This window comes from Dama dama, chromosome 4 (genome assembly GCF_033118175.1).
Source record: "Dama dama isolate Ldn47 chromosome 4, ASM3311817v1, whole genome shotgun sequence".
Taxonomy (NCBI): domain Eukaryota; kingdom Metazoa; phylum Chordata; class Mammalia; order Artiodactyla; family Cervidae; genus Dama; species Dama dama.
Window position 1 is genome coordinate 55,635,335 of NC_083684.1, and position 20,208 is coordinate 55,655,542.

General features: G+C 50.2%; 1 non-coding gene across 1 annotated transcript; it reads right to left on the reverse strand.

Moving 5' to 3' along the window:
• Positions 1-842: 842 nt before the first annotated feature.
• Positions 843-972, reverse strand: LOC133055359 (small nucleolar RNA SNORA11). The gene has a single exon (XR_009692644.1). It is a non-coding gene; the product is annotated as a small nucleolar RNA SNORA11 (small nucleolar RNA).
• Positions 973-20,208: the final 19,236 nt, after the last annotated feature.

The window sequence follows — 20,208 nt, forward strand, 5'->3', positions numbered from 1 at the left end:
CATTGTGGGATGTTTGCAGCTAAGATTTCAGTTTCCTTCTGATTTATACATCCCAACTCTGCCTGCCTAACCAACAAGACTGATTGAACCGGGGGAGACATCCCTAAGATTATAATAGTATTCAGAAGACACAGATCACCAGCTTACCTTCCTTTCTTGCTTCCTCAACAACAGTTTGCTCTAACACGAACAAAAATTGAGAAACAGAATTTGTGCTGCTGGCAGCAACACACCACCTCTACCCTCCTGACAATGGATGACCTGTGGGCCTTTTCAGTTGCTCTTTGTGACTAGTCCACCAGGCTCCTATGTTCATGGGCTTTCCCAAGCAAGAATACTGGAGTGGGGTGCCACTTCCTATTCCAGGGGATCTTATGCACCCAGAGATCAGATGCGTGATCCCTGCAATGTCCTGCGTTGCAGGCATTTTCTTTATCACTGAGCCCCCTAACAACGTACAGCCTTCACTCTAAGGATATAAAGGATATCTGAAGGCTCAGGTGGTCTGCCCGATTCTGTGCTGACTTCCTTCTCCTGGAGCTGAAACTCCAGCCAGGGGCAGACCAGGGAAGGGACGGATTGTAACCAAGCAGGACCCTCTGAGGCTTTCCCAGAATAACCCCCCAGCCAAGTCCTCTGCCTGCCTTTTGTCTGTAAAAAAACTTGCACCAAAGAATAAATGTAGGGACTTCACTCCCGGTCTAGTGGCTAAGACTCCACCAGTCAAATTCAGGGGTGAAGGTTGAATACTTGGTTGGGGTATGAATATCCCACATGCCTTGCAGCGAGATTAGAAAAAAAAAAAAAAGAATAAATTTATTATTATTTTTTTTTTCTTCTACACCTGTCAGGTTTCTGCTCATAGGAAGGCCACACATTTTGTGCCCCTCGTCACAGTGAACCCAGATTCTTGTCGGGTGTGTTATAAACAGACAAGCCATTTCTTCAGGCCCTCTGCTCTGAGCACACCGCTAAAAAAAAAAAAAGAATAAATTTAATCAGAGAAGTGAGAAAATGCAGAAAGGAAAACAGTCAAACAAGGCTGATGAAAAAAATGAGACCTATTCTTATCTAAATACATGTATGACTCAGTTTGTTTGTTTGTCTTTAGATAACATTCCTGAGATTCATTTCCAAATGAGCTCCATTTAATTGACTTAAAGAAAAGTAAGCGCTTACAAATAAAGTATTTCTAAGGTTCACATAATCTGGGAAATGTTCAGTATGAAGTCCATTTCTGGTATGGACCTCAGGTTAGTTTGTTGTTTAACCGCGTGTGAATTAATGGAGACACGAGTCACCAACATTGTCATCAACTTTCACTGCACCTAGTTCTGCTGCGAGTCAAAAAGTCCTATCTGCTACAAAATTTGACTGCAAGAAAATTAACTATGATGGTATTGTCATAAGTAATAGAGATAAACGGTAGAGACGTTTTTAGGTAAACTCTTTAAAAGAATTATATTTTGTTTTTCCGAATTCTTGGGAATTTAGAACTTTAGGATTTTGCTAAATTCAGTAAAATGATGAGAATGCACTGAAGACTGAAATCAGTTTGAGATAAAATACTGAAAAGCTACGGAACAAGTCCATGTTTATTTATCTTTACCTTCTTATGAGTGAAAACACTAAATGTGTTTATTAAACACACATCTTGTACCACCTAAAGAAAAATTATGCTGGGAAATATGTCTGTCATATACTTTATGAAACCTAATGTTCGTAAAAAGAAATCCAATTCAATTGCTTGTTTCCTATTTTGAGTTTTAAGGGATTTTAGAAACGCAATGTTTTACAGTTACTAAAAATGGGAAGAGACTGGAATGCAAGTAGGATATATGCTTGTTGTCAAAAGAAGATATAGAAAATAACTGTAGTTTTTCTTGAAATATAACAAGAGGATAATTTTGCTGATTTGGATAGGGAAAAACAAGAGACATATCATGTGGATACAAAAAATGCTAAACGTTTTTAAAAAAGGGAGGATTGATGAAGGTTAAATTAAATTTAATTAGGTGAAGAACTTTATTTCTAATAGTAAGCTGGTCCAAGACTGGAATTTGGCTTTCTCTCTCTAGTAACAGAACAAACTTTTCCTGGAACAATGAGCTGCCTTGGAGAACAGATGGGAAGTCTCTTTCTCTAGCTAACTTTGAGTGTCCAGGAGGAACTGTGAGGCAGCTCAGAGGCAAATATTAGACTGACTGGCATCCCTGGTGTGTTAAATACCACGGGGAACATTGTTAAATGTAAGTCATCTAGAGTTCTCCTGCGGACGGTTGCTATTAATAGAGATGTGTTAAAAATTAAGGAATTCCGACAAACCTGGTGTGTCCTGATGTTACCAAGTCATAATTCTCGTTATTGTAATCAAGTTTCTTAGCCCATTACATTGTGCTCACGAGTGTCACCATATCTTTAAGTCTCTCACGGTTTTGCAAAAGTGCTTCATATAGGGAAGACCACTTTGAGAAGCACTGGTCTCTGATCAATTTCACATTATACCATGCAACTGGGTAGCAAACTTAAAGTGAAGTGAAGCTTGCTCAGTCCTGTCTGACTCTTTGCGACCCCATGGATTACACAGTCCATGGAATTCTCCAGGCCAGAATACTGGAGTGTAGCCATTCCCTTCTCAGAGGATCTTCCCAACCCAGGAGGCTTCCCTTGTGGCTCAGCTGGTAAAAGAAATTTTAAATCCTAATTTAAAAAACCTGATGATATCATAAAAGTGTTCAACAAAAAAGATGAGCTCCTGAAACAACTTGTAAATATAGTTTTAGAGTTTATGGATTTTGTTTGCTGAAATCTTATTGGGTTTGATCTGTGATTTCCAGATAAAGCAAAGCCTTTCCCCTCAAGCTACTAATGACTGACAGCAATTGAGTAAATTCCCTCTGTGAGTAAAATGCAAATATGTTTCTTTTCTCTCTTTTTTGTTCCTCCAGAGGTTAATGATTCTTATGTTCTGAGAAGCCTTATCAGGTAAATAGAAAAGACAGTCTCCCGACACGCGCAGAAATCTTCATATTTTGCTACTTCTAGAAGAGAGAAATCTGCAAGGCAAAAACGAATGGGAGGACTTTGCCCTGGATTTCCTGAGCTTAGGAGGCTATTTGTTGTTTCCCTTTGGCATTTGGTCTGAAACTCTTTTTTTTTTTTTGTCACCAAACTGAGCGTTTATTTTTTTTGTCACCAAACAGCGTTTATTTATTTATTTTTTTTGTCACCAAACTGAGCGTTGCTTTTTTTTTTTTGTCACCAAACTGAGCATTTTTTTTATTTTTCTTTTTTGTCACCAAACTGAGCATTTTTTTTGGTCACCAAACTGAGCATTTTTTTTTTTTTTTTTTTGTCACCACACTGAGACTCCATCTCAGGCCTGTCTGTGCTGATCATGCGCAGCCACCTCTCCAGTGGACTCTGAACTCTGTGCTTAGCGCCTGTGGGAATGACAATGGAAGGATAAGACCCCCCTCTGGGCAGGGGAATGTTGAAGAAGAGAAAACAGACACTAATCACCCCTGCCTCTGGACACTATCTATCAGAATGTAAGCACAGGCTTATCGGTTATTAACTATTTGGAATGTAACTGCGGGCTTATTGATTATTGACTGTTTGAACACATAACACGTGAATGATGGGGTTATTGTAATTGTATTTACCCTTCCTTTGTTTATGTAAGTCTCAAGGGAATTGGGGTAGTGGGTTTGGACGCGTGCACATGGGGTATAAAAGATTTTCACAAATGCTGGTCGGGGTCCTTGGCTAAGAGGAGACTCTGCCTTGGGCCCGCCAGTGTAATAAACTGCACTCCACTATCTGCATTGTCCTTCTGAGAGAGTTTGCTTCCCGGAAAGCGTGGCTATAACATTTGGTGCATTGGCCGGGAAACTCCTCACTTTGAGGAGACAGGTCTCACTTGAGGCCACCCCGAGGCTTTGTAGCTTGAACCTCCTAGAGGGGGGAAGGCGCCTCGGCCCTCTGGAAGGATTCTGCTTCTCAACGCCCGGACCTTTCACGTCAGCAGGTAGTGGATGGCAGCAGGGGAACTGAGCGCTCAGGTGAGGAGGAACTCACCGAGTAGGGTGGAAGAGGGGGCCTGATCACCCCTCTGGGAGGGACTAGAAGGAGCAGGGACCCACAGGAGCCTGGAATAGGCAGGCGGCGATTGCTTGGTACACAGGTCGACGAGCGTGCTAGGGTTTAGGAAGGAAATTTGTGAAGGTCATTTAGGAGGTGTGTCCACGCTGTCTCAGGGAAAATTATTACCAAGCTATCGCCAGGGGATTCTTAGGATAGGAAACTGGTCCTTGTATGCTCGTATTCTGCCCTCCCCCAGGAGGTGTCCTGTCTGCTGTGAAATTCTTGACCCCCTTGGAATTGTTGGGCTAGAAGGAGGGGGAAACAGAAGTGAGTATGAATTGGCTTTTCTGGAGATGGCCTGGGACATGAGATATTTAACCCGTCTGTGTTTTCATCCGCACCTGATCAAGCCCACCAAGGCAGAATGGACTTTAAGGGAGAAACAGTCTCGGACCATGTGATGTTCTGGTTCAGCTATGCTGACTGGCAGGTGAAGACACGCTGATCCCCCTTCTCCCTCTGGGATCTGGCAGGTAAGGCTCTTCTCACCCCAGTTAAGGAGGCAAAATGGCAATTTAAGTGTCACTGAGTGGAAATATCAGAAGTACATAGGGTACTGAGAACTTCGTAGACAGAACGAAAAGGAAAAGTAGAAGAAGGTCCGAGAAGGTAAGCAAGATGGGGGAAAGTGAATCTAAGGCAACTGTATTGGAGTGCATGATTAAAAATTTAAAGAAGGGATTAGGAGGAGACTATGGGGTGGAGATGAAGCCTAACCGCCTCCACAGACTCTGTGAGGTCGAATGGACCCCTACGGGAGCAGGATGGCCACCAGAGAACACCGTGAACTTAAAAATAGTGGAAGCAATCTATACAGTAGTCACAGGAGAGCCAGGACACATGGATCTATATCCATCTATTGACTCATGGCTAGGGTTAGCTTGAGACCCTCCTACTTGGACAAGGTTCTGTATCCAGAAGGGAAAGGGAAAAATATTAATGGCACAAAAATTGACTTATGATAAAAAAGGAAATTCTACAGGATTTGGACGGGGATGACTTGACCCCTCCCCCATGCTGGATAATGACACGCCTGCCTCCCAGTGCTTCACCAGGACCAGAGGCCGCCTTAATGCCCGATCCAGGGCCAGGTGAAGTTTCTGCAACAGCCACTGCTCCTCTGCCAGCTTTCCCGGAGTTCATAGAGCCGCCGTTTGGGCAGGCTCCGATCCCGGTGACAGAAGCCTCTGGCCAACACTTCCAGGATCCGGCTCCACCCGAACCGCCCAAGCTATACCCGCCTCTCCCAGTGAGTACTGACAAGACGGGGAGGGAGACATTGGAATTAAGCAGAGACCGCGCCCTGCCGGAGAGCTGGAGGGAACGAAAGAGAACAAACAAGAGCCTTACAGTGCAAGTTGCTGCTCTGGGAAAGTCTATCTCGGGCCCTCCAGAAAACCTCATCTGCCCCAGGGACAGGACAGTCCTTCAGCCGGTCCAAAGGGAGGCCCTGGGCCCATTACAGCCAAACCAGTGTGCCCGGTGCCGAGCTTTTGGCCACTGGAAGAAGAAGAAGCTCCCGCAGTTGTGGGGCTTGCTGACCTGGAAATTAACTAGGGCTGCCAGGGCTCAGAGATATCAGGTCCCTGAGAGCCCATGGTAACCGTAAAAGTGGGGGACCAAAACACTGACTTCGTGGTTGATACAGGAGAACTGTCGGTAGTAACAAAACCTGTGGCACCTCTGTCCACAAGACTACCGCTGTAACTGGGGTATCGGGAGAAGAGATGATTAAATCATTTTGCCAGCCCAGAAAATGTCAGATTGGGGGGTGGGGGGGGCACCAAGTGATTCATGAACTCCTCTGCATTCCTGAGTGCCCAGTACCCCTGTTGGGAAGAGACTTGCTCTCCAAACTAGGAGCACAAGTGACTTTCTCCCCTGAGGAGAGACCCACCTTCTGGACGGACTCTATGACTTATTTGCCCTCTCTCTCAATACCAACCCAAGATGAGTGGAGGTTGCATGAGCCTCTGAAGGCAGAACCGGGTGGGCCAGAAGAACATGAGGCAGCTAACTCAATTATTCCCTGAGGTCTGGGTGGAAGACAACCCCCTCTCCCCGGCCCCCCCCCCCCCCCCAGGCTGGCTAAACATCATGCCCCAGTGATAATAGAACTCAAACCAGGCACCATCCCGGTTAGAGGGCGCCAGTACCCGCTATGGATGGAGGCCTGAACCGGCATATTGCCCCACATCAATAGATTGAAACAAGCAGGCATTCTGGTAGAGTGCCAGTCGGCTTGGAATACGCCAATCCTGCCAGTCAACAGGGAAGGAGGACAGGACTATAGGCCTGTACAAGATCTCAGGCTAGTCAACCAGGCTACTGTGACTTTACATCCCACTGTTCCAAACCCCTATACCTTACTTAGCCTCCTCCCACCGAGGACTAAAGTTTACACTTGCCTAGATCTCAAGGATGCCTTCTTCTGCATACGCCTCGCCCCAGCGTCACAGCCCATCTTTGCCTTTGAATGGGAAGATCCAGTGGGGAGCACCAAACAACAGCTCATCTGGACTCCCCCACAAGGGTTTAAAAACTTCCCAGCCATCTTTGGAGAAGCCTTGGCTTCTGATCAGGACTCATTCCATCCGGAAGAGTATGGATGTCAGCTCCTACAATAGGGGGATGACCTGCTGCTGGCTGCCTGAGACCAAGGAAAAATGCTGGAAAGGGACAAATGCACTGCTCCAGCTGTTGATGGAAGGTTACCGGGTGTCGAAGAAGAAGGCACAGATCTACAAAGAGGAGGTAAGGTATCTGGGGTTGGTTTTAAAGAAGGACTCAGGGTTCCAGACCCTAATTGGGTCCTATATACTGATGGCACTTGCCTGATAAAACAGGGACAACAGTGTGAGGGGGTCGCTCTATGCAGAAACAGCCCAGGCAGCTGGTTGAGAGTCACCTTCAGATCGGTCATCAGTGGTCTGACCAACATCATCTTGATTGTTTTCGGGACAGTGCACCTTCAGGTCCAGGGTCGGTTCGATTGCTTGACGAGAGGCCAGACAGGAAGTTCAGGCAAGGCTTTATTGCGGCTCTGGGTGCAGGAGGAAGGGAGCCAAACAAGTGACAGGTTCCCCTGGTTTACACCCCAGGAGGGTGGGGGGCGGGTGTCAGGGCATGCGGGGGACTGTGGTCCCTGAAGTGGGGCGAGTGCAGGCTGGGTCAGGGGTTGGGCTGGAGGGGTGAGATCGAGGTCTGCCCCCTCCCCACACCCTTGGTGGGGTGTGTGCAGGCATCACAGCCAGGCTCCCACTTTGTTCTCCAGCTGGGACGTGGTGATTGGGTTTTTGATCTGCTCTCCTATCTTGTGCATCATTGGCCCCAACTGTTCATGTGGGGTCTTCCTGAAAGAGGGACTGAACTCTTGTCCCTGGAATTGGTGGGTGGACTCCTAAGCACTGGACCGCTGGGGAAAGCCGGTACAATATATACAGAAAGGCCAGATCTGGGCCTCCTGTGGCCCTGGGCCTAAAACGTTCACATCAGGAAGCCTGCGGAAGGTTTCTCTGCCCCTTTCATCCCCCTCACTTCATCCTCTAGGCACCCATTTCTCCTCTGGGCTCCACTGGTATACTTCCTGATTGGGATGTGATTTGGTTTCAGAAATGGCCTTCTCAAACCATGCAGTGCCACCGCAGCCTCTCTGAATATTCAGCTACTGAGCAGGATTGTCTCCAAACCTGTCTGGTCTCAAGTCCACAATGTGAGCCTGCGGACCTCCACTCCCCTTCCCGTTTCTCTGAACCAGATGTGCACTCCAGGCGCCTGGCCTCCACCCCCGACAGAGGGCTCCTGTCGACTCCCACCCCCACCCCTGAGCTTTCTCCTGCTGGAGACCCGCTCCCAGGCTAGGGCCCACGGTAGAGACCCTGGGCTGGACATCAGGCAGATCCCGCCAAAGAAACAGACCATCCACTGCACCGCATGTACTTATATCTTTATTTTAGTCCGGTATCAGATTTCGATTTTTTTTGTTTCTTCTTCGTGTTGTAGATGGAGGTCACCACGGGTCGGGGGAGTGGGGCATGGACAGGGTGTTTGGGGATGTGAGGAGAAGGAGTCTCATGGGTTGGATTCAGAAATAAGGACGTGAAGCGGAGAACGTGGCGATGTAACCATCTGCAGCCCTTCACGTGGAGCATTCGTGAGGCACGAGGCTTCCCATTTCAAAGAAAACTAAAGATTCAGCAAACTTACAAGATATTGCTTTGGAGGGAAAAGAAGGCTCACACGTCAGGCAAATCCCAGTGCACAGATCTGTATCCCAGGTGCACGAAGGAGGGCACCTTCCAAGGCCCGAACCTGGGCTCTTGTCTACCACTCAGAAATGAAGTGTCCCAGGAGACACACGTGCCGACAAAGCAGCAGATCTTCTTGGGAGAGGGCACCCGGGTGCAGAGCCGTAGTGGAAGGGAACCCAGGAGAACAGCTCTGTCACACGGCCTGCAGTCTTGGGTTTTATGGTGATGGCATTAGTTTCCGGGTTGTCTTTAGCCGATCATCCTGACTCAGAGTCCTTCCGGTGGTGCAGGCCTTCTTCAGCCCAGATGGATGCCAGAGAGAAGGATTCTGGGAGGTGGTCGGACATGTGGCGTCTCCTTTGGACCTTTCCCAAACTCTTCCTGTTGGTGGAGGCTCATTAGTCCCGTGTTCCTTGCCAGCACCTCCTGTTGTAAAACAACTCATGGCAATGGTTACTAGGTGCCTGGCCAGGGTGGGATCAGTGCGCTTCCCCTAACACCCTGATCACCTGCACCATCTCCACTTAGCTGCAGAGGAAAGACTCAGCAGGCAGCTGAGAAAAGCTGACCGTTCCTGGTTAGAACAAGGTGAGCAATCTTTGCCAGAAGACCGCCAGGGTCCCACTGACCAGGCTTTGTCTGAAGGACACTGTAGCCCTGAACGGCTTCCACCAGAAGGACACTGTAGCAGTTGAATATACTCTGTGAAACGTTCCAAAGAAGAAGAGAACGACAAACAAGAGGCACAGGAAGCATATGAGCAAGACACGCCTGCTGCGCTGCGAAGAAACAGCAACTTGAGAGGCAAAAAAGGAGAGAGGAGAGGCTCCAAGGCTCTCCAAAAAAAGAAAATTCAAGTGCTCAAAATGTGGAGCCAAAACACTCACAGTGGCCAGACAAATTCGAAATCACAAATGGAGTATTTTCTAAGAAAATACAGGAGAAGAATTAACGGGAAAAATTTACGGTACAAATATCTACTTGCCTTTGAGTCCTTTTGTATAGGGACTGTCCGTCCTAACATATAACTAGATTTGTCAGCATAAACTGGCCTGCGAAGGGATAGAATGGGGGGGAAAAAAAGGAAAAAAATGTGTAGAAGTCGTACCGTTTTCAAATAGTTTCAATTCTCCGTTCAGAGTTCAGTGGATCGGTTTCCTGGAGATGCGACAAGGACGTCAAGGATCATTCAACAAAACCTTTCCAAGTCGCTTCAAACGTCGTTTAAACCGGATTTCTACGTATTGCTTCATCAGGTTCTTTCTGAAAGCAATACGACATCTTGGGTGCGATGGAAACGAGAAACCAGGTTCTCATAGCACCAGCAATCTTTCCTGTTAGAAAGCTCAAAATAGATTGCATTGCATGCAGACAAATCAGTTTAATAAATTCCTTTATCACATTTTGGTACGGTAATTCATTTGGCAGAAAGGGCATCATCTTGCCCTCGAGATAAGCCCACACAATGTGGCTTAGAAGTCGCAGGAGTAGGTCTTGCATGAAGGAAGTCGTTCTCGCTAAGTCGCAACACATAACGGATATCTCGTTTTGCTTTCGGTCAGGCTGTGCCTGCGTCTTCATTCATAGAGGTGCCTCAGTGGCTCTGCAGAGAGGCCAGTGTCCTTACAAAGAGAAGTTGAAAGTCACCTAGTGAGGAGAGGCACCGCGCAGGGTGCAGAGACCCAAGGGGACGCGCCAGGTTTTAAAGAGCTTGTGGCCTCTTGAAGGGGGCGTGTCTAAGGCAGAGCTGAGAGCTGGTTGTTTTCAGAAGAGGCGGCAGGAAGTGGCGAGTGGGGTGGGGCCAAGCCGCCTGCTCAATATCGGTTTTTGAATACCCCGGGTGTGTTTGGAGCTCTGGAGGTGGTCTCTGATAGCCGGGGACCTGGACGGGGAGAAGTTCGGCTAGGTGTGTGAGTATCAAATGCGGAGGTGCTTGTGTCTCCATAGAGCTGAGAAAGCTTGCTAGGGCTAGTGTCGTTGCACCCGAATCCCTGGGCACGTTGTGGCCATCAGAAGCCGTGCAGAGACTCCAGATGGCGGCAGATACTTTCCCAAAGCTGCTTTAGTGCAGGAGTCTCTGAGGGCACTGACGGGCATATGTGTTGACTCTTAAGTTGGAAGGAAAACGTGTAAATGAGCACTGGGTTGCCTCAGAACCCCAGGAAAGGACTAGAAGGTGTGAGATGTCTGTGTCCTTAGCACAGAAAAGGTGCTTGCACTGCATCTCCTTGAAGGCGGATGTCATCCTGTAGCCTCACACGGCTGCCCAGAGAAGTGTGGTGGGTCCGGCTGCTCCACACTCAAAGCAGTAGAGCGGCCAGGTTGGTGCAAAGGAAAGTTTGCTTTGTTTCAGACGCCGGCAGGTCGGGGGGAGGATGGTGGACACCTGTCCAGAGGCTGACTGACCGCTCCCCCACCCAAAGCCTTAGTGGCAACCAGTGGGGCCAGAGCTTTTCCAGACAGAAGTGTGAGGGGGCCGCTCTATGCAGAAACAGCCCAGGCAGCTGGTTGAGAGTCACCTTCAGATCAGTCATCAGTGGTCTGACCAACATCATCTTGATTGTTTTCGGGACAGTGAACCTTCAGGTCCAGGGTCAGTTCGATTGCTTGACGAGAGGCCAGACAGGAAGTTCAGGCAAGGCTTTATTGCGGCTCTAGGTGCAGGAGGAAGGGAGCCAAACAAGTGACAGGTTCCCCTGGTTTGCACCCCAGGAGGGTGGGGGGAGGGTGTCAGGGCATGCGGGGGACTGTGGTCCCTGAAGTGGGGCGAGTGCAGGCTGGGTCAGGGGTTGGGCTGGAGGGGTGAGATCGAGGTCTGCCCCCTCCCCACACCCTTGGTGGGGTGTGTGCAGGCATCACAGCCAGGCTCCCACTTTTGTTCTCCAGCTGGGACGTGGTGATTGGGTTTTTGATCTGCTTTCCTATCTTGTGCATCATTGGCCCCAACTGTTCATGTGGGGTCTTCCTGAAAGAGGGACTGAACTCTTGTCCCTGGAATTGGCGGGTGGACTCCTAAGCACTGGACCGCTGGGGAAAGCCGGTACAATATATACAGAAAGGCCAGATCTGGGCCTCCTGTGGCCCTGGGCCTAAAACGTTCACATCAGGAAGCCTGCGGAAGGTTTCTCTGCCCCTTTCATCCCCCTCACTTCATCCTCTAGGCACCCATTTCTCCTCTGGGCTCCACTGGTATACTTCCTGATTGGGATGTGATTTGGTTTCAGAAATGGCCTTCTCAAACCATGCAGTGCCACCGCAGCCTCTCTGAATATTCAGCTACTGAGCAGGATTGTCTCCAAACCTGTCTGGTCTCAAGTCCACAATGTGAGCCTGCGGACCTCCACTCCCCTTCCCGTTTCTCTGAACCAGATGTGCACTCCAGGCGCCTGGCCTCCACCCCCGACAGAGGGCTCCTGTCGACTCCCACCCCCACCCCTGCGCTTTCTCCTGCTGGAGACCCGCTCCCAGGCTAGGGCCCACGGTAGAGACCCTGGGCTGGACATCAGGCAGATCCCGCCAAAGAAACAGACCATCCACTGCACCGCATGTACTTATATCTTTATTTTAGTCCGGTATCAGATTTCGATTTTTTTTGTTTCTTCTTCGTGTTGTAGATGGAGGTCACCACGGGTCGGGGGAGTGGGGCATGGACAGGGTGTTTCGGGATGTGAGGAGAAGGAGTCTCATGGGTTGGATTCAGAAATAAGGACGTGAAGCGGAGAACGTGGCGATGTAACCATCTGCAGCCCTTCACGTGGAGCATTCGTGAGGCACGAGGCTTCCCATTTCAAAGAAAACTAAAGATTCAGCAAACTTACAAGATATTGCTTTGGAGGGAAAAGAAGGCTCACACGTCAGGCAAATCCCAGTGCACAGATCTGTATCCCAGGTGCACGAAGGAGGGCACCTTCCATGGCCCGATCCTGGGCTCTTGTCTACCACTCAGAAATGAAGTGTCCCAGGAGACACACGTGCCGACAAAGCAGCAGATCTTCTTGGGAGAGGGCACCCGGGTGCAGAGCCGTAGTGGAAGGGAACCCAGGAGAACAGCTCTGTCACACGGCCTGCAGTCTTGGGTTTTATGGTGATGGCATTAGTTTCCGGGTTGTCTTTAGCCGATCATCCTGACTCAGAGTCCTTCCGGTGGTGCAGGCCTTCTTCAGCCCAGATGGATGCCAGAGAGAAGGATTCTGGGAGGTGGTCGGACATGTGGCGTCTCCTTTGGACCTTTCCCAAACTCTTCCTGTTGGTGGAGGCTCATTAGTCCCGTGTTCCTTGCCAGCACCTCCTGTTGTAAAACAACTCATGGCAATGGTTACTAGGTGCCTGGCCAGGGTGGGATCAGTGCACTTCCCCTAACACCCTGATCACCTGCACCATCTCCACTTAGCTGCAGAGGAAAGACTCAGCAGGCAGCTGAGAAAAGCTGACCGTTCCTGGTTAGAACAAGGTGAGCAGTCTTTGCCAGAAGACCGCCAGGGTCCCACTGACCAGGCTTTGTCTGAAGGACACTGTAGCCCTGAACGGCTTCCACCAGAAGGACACTGTAGCAGTTGAATATACTCTGTGAAACGTTCCAAAGAAGAAGAGAACGACAAACAAGAGGCACAGGAAGCATATGAGCAAGACACGCCTGCTGCGCTGCGAAGAAACAGCAACTTGAGAGGCAAAAAAGGAGAGAGGAGAGGCTCCAAGGCTCTCCAAAAAAAGAAAATGCAAGTGCTCAAAATGTGGAGCCAAAACACTCACAGTGGCCAGACAAATTCGAAATCACAAATGGAGTATTTTCTAAGAAAATACAGGAGAAGAATTAACGGGAAAAATTTACGGTACAAATATCTACTTGCCTTTGAGTCCTTTTGTATAGGGACTGTCCGTCCTAACATATAACTAGATTTGTCAGCATAAACTGGCCTGCGAAGGGATAGAATGGGGGGGAAAAAAAGGAAAAAAATGTGTAGAAGTCGTACCGTTTTCAAATAGTTTCAATTCTCCGTTCAGAGTTCAGTGGATCGGTTTCCTGGAGATGCGACAAGGACGTCAAGGATCATTCAACAAAACCTTTCCAAGTCGCTTCAAACGTCGTTTAAACCGGATTTCTACCTATTGCTTCATCAGGTTCTTTCTGAAAGCAATACGACATCTTGGGTGCGATGGAAACGAGAAACCAGGTTCTCATAGCACCAGCAATCTTTCCTGTTAGAAAGCTCAAAATAGATTGCATTGCATGCAGACAAATCAGTTTAATAAATTCCTTTATCACATTTTGGTACGGTAATTCATTTGGCAGAAAGGGCATCATCTTGCCCTCGAGATAAGCCCACACAATGTGGCTTAGAAGTCGCAGGAGTAGGTCTTGCATGAAGGAAGTCGTTCTCGCTAAGTCGCAACACATAACGGATATCTCGTTTTGCTTTCGGTCAGGCTGTGCCTGCGTCTTAATTCATAGAGGTGCCTCAGTGGCTCTGCAGAGAGGCCAGTGTCCTTACAAAGAGAAGTTGAAAGTCACCTAGTGAGGAGAGGCACCGCGCAGGGTGCAGAGACCCAAGGGGACGCGCCAGGTTTTAAAGAGCTTGTGGCCTCTTGAAGGGGGCGTGTCTAAGGCAAAGCTGAGAGCTGGTTGTTTTCAGAAGAGGCGGCAGGAAGTGGCGAGTGGGGTGGGGCCAAGCCGCCTGCTCAATATCGGTTTTTGAATACCCCGGGTGTGTTTGGAGCTCTGGAGGTGGTCTCTGATAGCCGGGGACCTGGACGGGGAGAAGTTCGGCTAGGTGTGTGAGTATCAAATGCGGAGGTGCTTGTGTCTCCATAGAGCTGAGAAAGCTTGCTAGGGCTAGTGTCGTTGCACCCGAATCCCTGGGCACGTTGTGGCCATCAGAAGCTGTGCAGAGACTCCAGATGGCGGCAGATACTTTCCCAAAGCTGCTTTAGTGCAGGAGTCTCTGAGGGCACTGACGGGCCTATGTGTTGACTCTTAAGTTGGAAGGAAAACGTGTAAATGAGCACTGGGTTGCCTCAGAACCCCAGGAAAGGACTAGAAGGTGTGAGATGTCTGTGTCCTTAGCACAGAAAAGGTGCTTGCACTGCATCTCCTTGAAGGCGGATGTCATCCTGTAGCCTCACACGGCTGCCCAGAGAAGTGTGGTGGGTCCGGCTGCTCCACACTCAAAGCAGTAGAGCGGCCAGGTTGGTGCAAAGGAAAGTTTGCTTTGTTTCAGACGCCGGCAGGTCGGGGGGAGGATGGTGGACACCTGTCCAGAGGCTGACTGACCGCTCCCCCACCCAAAGCCTTAGTGGCAACCAGTGGGGCCAGAGCTCTTCCAGACAGAAGTGTGAGGGGGCCGCTCTATGCAGAAACAGCCCAGGCAGCTGGTTGAGAGTCACCTTCAGATCAGTCATCAGTGGTCTGACCAACATCATCTTGATTGTTTTCGGGACAGTGAACCTTCAGGTCCAGGGTCGGTTCGATTGCTTGACGAGAGGCCAGACAGGAAGTTCAGGCAAGGCTTTATTGCGGCTCTGGGTGCAGGAGGAAGGGAGCCAAACAAGTGACAGGTTCCCCTGGTTTGCACCCCAGGAGGGTGGGGGGAGGGTGTCAGGGCATGCGGGGGACTGTGGTCCCTGAAGTGGGGCGAGTGCAGGCTGGGTCAGGGGTTGGGCTGGAGGGGTGAGATCGAGGTCTGCCCCCTCCCCACACCCTTGGTGGGGTGTGTGCAGGCATCACAGCCAGGCTCCCACTTTTGTTCTCCAGCTGGGACGTGGTGATTGGGTTTTTGATCTGCTTTCCTATCTTGTGCATCATTGGCCCCAACTGTTCATGTGGGGTCTTCCTGAAAGAGGGACTGAACTCTTGTCCCCGAAATTGGCGGGTGGACTCCTAAGCACTGGACCGCTGGGGAAAGCCGGTACAATATATACAGAAAGGCCAGATCTGGGCCTCCTGTGGCCCTGGGCCTAAAACGTTCACATCAGGAAGCCTGCGGAAGGTTTCTCTGCCCCTTTCATCCCCCTCACTTCATCCTCTAGGCACCCATTTCTCCTCTGGGCTCCACTGGTATACTTCCTGATTGGGATGTGATTTGGTTTCAGAAATGGCCTTCTCAAACCATGCAGTGCCACCGCAGCCTCTCTGAATATTCAGCTACTGAGCAGGATTGTCTCCAGACCTGTCTGGTCTCAAGTCCACAATGTGAGCCTGCGGACCTCCACTCCCCTTCCCGTTTCTCTGATCGAGATGTGCACTCCAGGCGCCTGGCCTCCACCCCCGACAGAGGGCTCCTGTCGACTCCCACCCCCACCCCTGCGCTTTCTCCTGCTGGAGACCCGCTCCCAGGCTAGGGCCCACGATAGAGACCCTGGGCTGGACATCAGGCAGATCCCGCCAAAGAAACAGACCATCCACTGCACCGCATGTACTTATATCTTTATTTTAGTCCGGTATCAGATTTCGATTTTTTTTTGTTTCTTCTTCGTGTTGTAGATGGAGGTCACCACGGGTCGGGGGAGTGGGGCATGGACAGGGTGTTTGGGGATGTGAGGAGAAGGAGTCTCATGGGTTGGATTCAGAAATAAGGACGTGAAGCGGAGAACGTGGCGATGTAACCATCTGCAGCCCTTCACGTGGAGCATTCGTGAGGCACGAGGCTTCCCATTTCAAAGAAAACTAAAGATTCAGCAAACTTACAAGATATTGCTTTGGAGGGAAAAGAAGGCTCACACGTCAGGCAAATCCCAGTGCACAGATCTGTATCCCAGGTGCACGAAGGAGGGCACCTTCCAAGGCCCGAACCTGGGCTCTTGTCTACCACTCAGAAATGAAGTGTCCCAGGAGACACACGTGCCGACAAAGCAGCAGATCTTCTTGGGAGAGGGCACCCGGGTGCAGAGCCGTAGTGGAAGGGAACCCAGGAGAACAGCTCTGTCACACGGCCTGCAGTCTTGGGTTTTATGGTGATGGCATTAGTTTCCGGGTTGTCTTTAGCCGATCATCCTGACTCAGAGTCCTTCCGGTGGTGCAGGCCTTCTTCAGCCCAGATGGATGCCAGAGAGAAGGATTCTGGGAGGTGGTCGGACATGTGGCGTCTCCTTTGGACCTTTCCCAAACTCTTCCTGTTGGTGGAGGCTCATTAGTCCCGTGTTCCTTGCCAGCACCTCCTGTTGTAAAACAACTCATGGCAATGGTTACTAGGTGCCTGGCCAGGGTGGGATCAGTGCGCTTCCCCTAACACCCTGATCACCTGCACCATCTCCACTTAGCTGCAGAGGAAAGACTCAGCAGGCAGCTGAGAAAAGCTGACCGTTCCTGGTTAGAACAAGGTGAGCAGTCTTTGCCAGAAGACCGCCAGGGTCCCACTGACCAGGCTTTGTCTGAAGGACACTGTAGCCCTGAACGGCTTCCACCAGAAGGACACTGTAGCAGTTGAATATACTCTGTGAAACGATCCAAAGAAGAAGAGAACGACAAACAAGAGGCACAGGAAGCATATGAGCAAGACACGCCTGCTGCGCTGCGAAGAAACAGCAACTTGAGAGGCAAAAAAGGAGAGAGGAGAGGCTCCAAGGCTCTCCAAAAAAAGAAAATTCAAGTGCTCAAAATGTGGAGCCAAAACACTCACAGTGGCCAGACAAATTCGAAATCACAAATGGAGTATTTTCTAAGAAAATACAGGAGAAGAATTAACGGGAAAAATTTACGGTACAAATATCTACTTGCCTTTGAGTCCTTTTGTATAGGGACTGTCCGTCCTAACATATAACTAGATTTGTCAGCATAAACTGGCCTGCGAAGGGATAGAATAGGGGGGGAAAAAAGGAAAAAAATGTGTAGAAGTCGTACCGTTTTCAAATAGTTTCAATTCTCCGTTCAGAGTTCAGTTGATCGGTTTCCTGGAGATGCGACAAGGACGTCAAGGATCATTCAACAAAACCTTTCCAAGTCGCTTCAAACGTCGTTTAAACCGGATTTCTACCTATTGCTTCATCAGGTTCTTTCTGAAAGCAATACGACATCTTGGGTGCGATGGAAACGAGAAACCAGGTTCTCATAGCACCAGCAATCTTTCCTGTTAGAAAGCTCAAAATAGATTGCATTGCATGCAGACAAATCAGTTTAATAAATTCCTTTATCACATTTTGGTACGGTAATTCATTTGGCAGAAAGGGCATCATCTTGCCCTCGAGATAAGCCCACACAATGTGGCTTAGAAGTCGCAGGAGTAGGTCTTGCATGAAGGAAGTCCTTCTCGCTAAGTCGCAACACATAACGGATATCTCGTTTTGCTTTCGATCAGGCTGTGCCTGCGTCTTAATTCATAGAGGTGCCTCAGTGGCTCTGCAGAGAGGCCAGTGTCCTTACAAAGAGAAGTTGAAAGTCACCTAGTGAGGAGAGGCACCGCGCAGGGTGCAGAGACCCAAGGGGACGCGCCAGGTTTTAAAGAGCTTGTGGCCTCTTGAAGGGGGCGTGTCTAAGGCAAAGCTGAGAGCTGGTTGTTTTCAGAAGAGGCGGCAGGAAGTGGCGAGTGGGGTGGGGCCAAGCCGCCTGCTCAATATCGGTTTTTGAATACCCCGGGTGTGTTTGGAGCTCTGGAGGTGGTCTCTGATAGCCGGGGACCTGGACGGGGAGAAGTTCGGCTAGGTGTGTGAGTATCAAATGCGGAGGTGCTTGTGTCTCCATAGAGCTGAGAAAGCTTGCTAGGGCTAGTGTCGTTGCACCCGAATCCCTGGGCACGTTGTGGCCATCTGAAGCCGTGCAGAGACTCCAGATGGCGGCAGATACTTTCCCAAAGCTGCTTTAGTGCAGGAGTCTCTGAGGGCACTGACGGGCCTATGTGTTGACTCTTAAGTTGGAAGGAAAACGTGTAAATGAGCACTGGGTTGCCTCAGAACCCCAGGAAAGGACTAGAAGGTGTGAGATGTCTGTGTCCTTAGCACAGAAAAGGTGCTTGCACTGCATCTCCTTGAAGGCGGATGTCATCCTGTAGCCTCACACGGCTGCCCAGAGAAGTGTGGTGGGTCCGGCTGCTCCACACTCAAAGCAGTAGAGCGGCCAGGTTGGTGCAAAGGAAAGTTTGCTTTGTTTCAGACGCCGGCAGGTCGGGGGGAGGATGGTGGACACCTGTCCAGAGGCTGACTGACCGCTCCCCCACCCAAAGCCTTAGTGGCAACCAGTGGGGCCAGAGCTCTTCCAGACAGAAGTGTGAGGGGGCCGCTCTATGCAGAAACAGCCCAGGCAGCTGGTTGAGAGTCACCTTCAGATCAGTCATCAGTGGTCTGACCAACATCATCTTGATTGTTTTCGGGACAGTGAACCTTCAGGTCCAGGGTCGGTTCGATTGCTTGACGAGAGGCCAGACAGGAAGTTCAGGCAAGGCTTTATTGCGGCTCTGGGTGCAGGAGGAAGGGAGCCAAACAAGTGACAAGTTCCCCTGGTTTGCACCCCAGGAGGGTGGGGGGAGGGTGTCAGGGCATGCAGGGGACTGTGGTCCCTGAAGTGGGGCGAGTGCAGGCTGGGTCAGGGGTTGGGCTGGAGGGGTGAGATCGAGGTCTGCCCCCTCCCCACACCCTTGGTGGGGTGTGTGCAGGCATCACAGCCAGGCTCCCACTTTTGTTCTCCAGCTGGGACGTGGTGATTGGGTTTTTGATCTGCTTTCCTATCTTGTGCATCATTGGCCCCAACTGTTCATGTGGGGTCTTCCTGAAAGAGGGACTGAACTCTTGTCCCCGAAATTGGCGGGTGGACTCCTAAGCACTGGACCGCTGGGGAAAGCCGGTACAATATATACAGAAAGGCCAGATCTGGGCCTCCTGTGGCCCTGGGCCTAAAACGTTCACATCAGGAAGCCTGCGGAAGGTTTCTCTGCCCCTTTCATCCCCCTCACTTCATCCTCTAGGCACCCATTTCTCCTCTGGGCTCCACTGGTATACTTCCTGATTGGGATGTGATTTGGTTTCAGAAATGGCCTTCTCAAACCATGCAGTGCCACCGCAGCCTCTCTGAATATTCAGCTACTGAGCAGGATTGTCTCCAGACCTGTCTGGTCTCAAGTCCACAATGTGAGCCTGAGGACCTCCACTCCCCTTCCCGTTTCTCTGAACCAGATATGCACTCCAGGCGCCTGGCCTCCACCCCCGACAGAGGGCTCCTGTCGACTCCCACCCCCACCCCTGCGCTTTCTCCTGCTGGAGACCCGCTCCCAGGCTAGGGCCCACGGTAGAGACCCTGGGCTGGACATCAGGCAGATCCCGCCAAAGAAACAGACCATCCACTGCACCGCATGTACTTATATCTTTATTTTAGTCCGGTATCAGGTTTTGATTTTTTGTTTCTTCTTCGTGTTGTAGATGGAGGTCACCACGGGTCGGGGGAGTGGGGCATGGACAGGGTGTTTCGGGATGTGAGGAGAAGGAGTCTCATGGGTTGGATTCAGAAATAAGGACGTGAAGCGGAGAACGTGGCGATGTAACCATCTGCAGCCCTTCACGTGGAGCATTCGTGAGGCACGAGGCTTCCCATTTCAAAGAAAACTAAAGATTCAGCAAACTTACAAGATATTGCTTTGGAGGGAAAAGAAGGCTCACACGTCAGGCAAATCCCAGTGCACAGATCTGTATCCCAGGTGCACGAAGGAGGGCACCTTCCATGGCCCGAACCTGGGCTCTTGTCTACCACTCAGAAATGAAGTGTCCCAGGAGACACACGTGCCGACAAAGCAGCAGATCTTCTTGGGAGAGGGCACCCGGGTGCAGAGCCGTAGTGGAAGGGAACCCAGGAGAACAGCTCTGTCACACGGCCTGCAGTCTTGGGTTTTATGGTGAT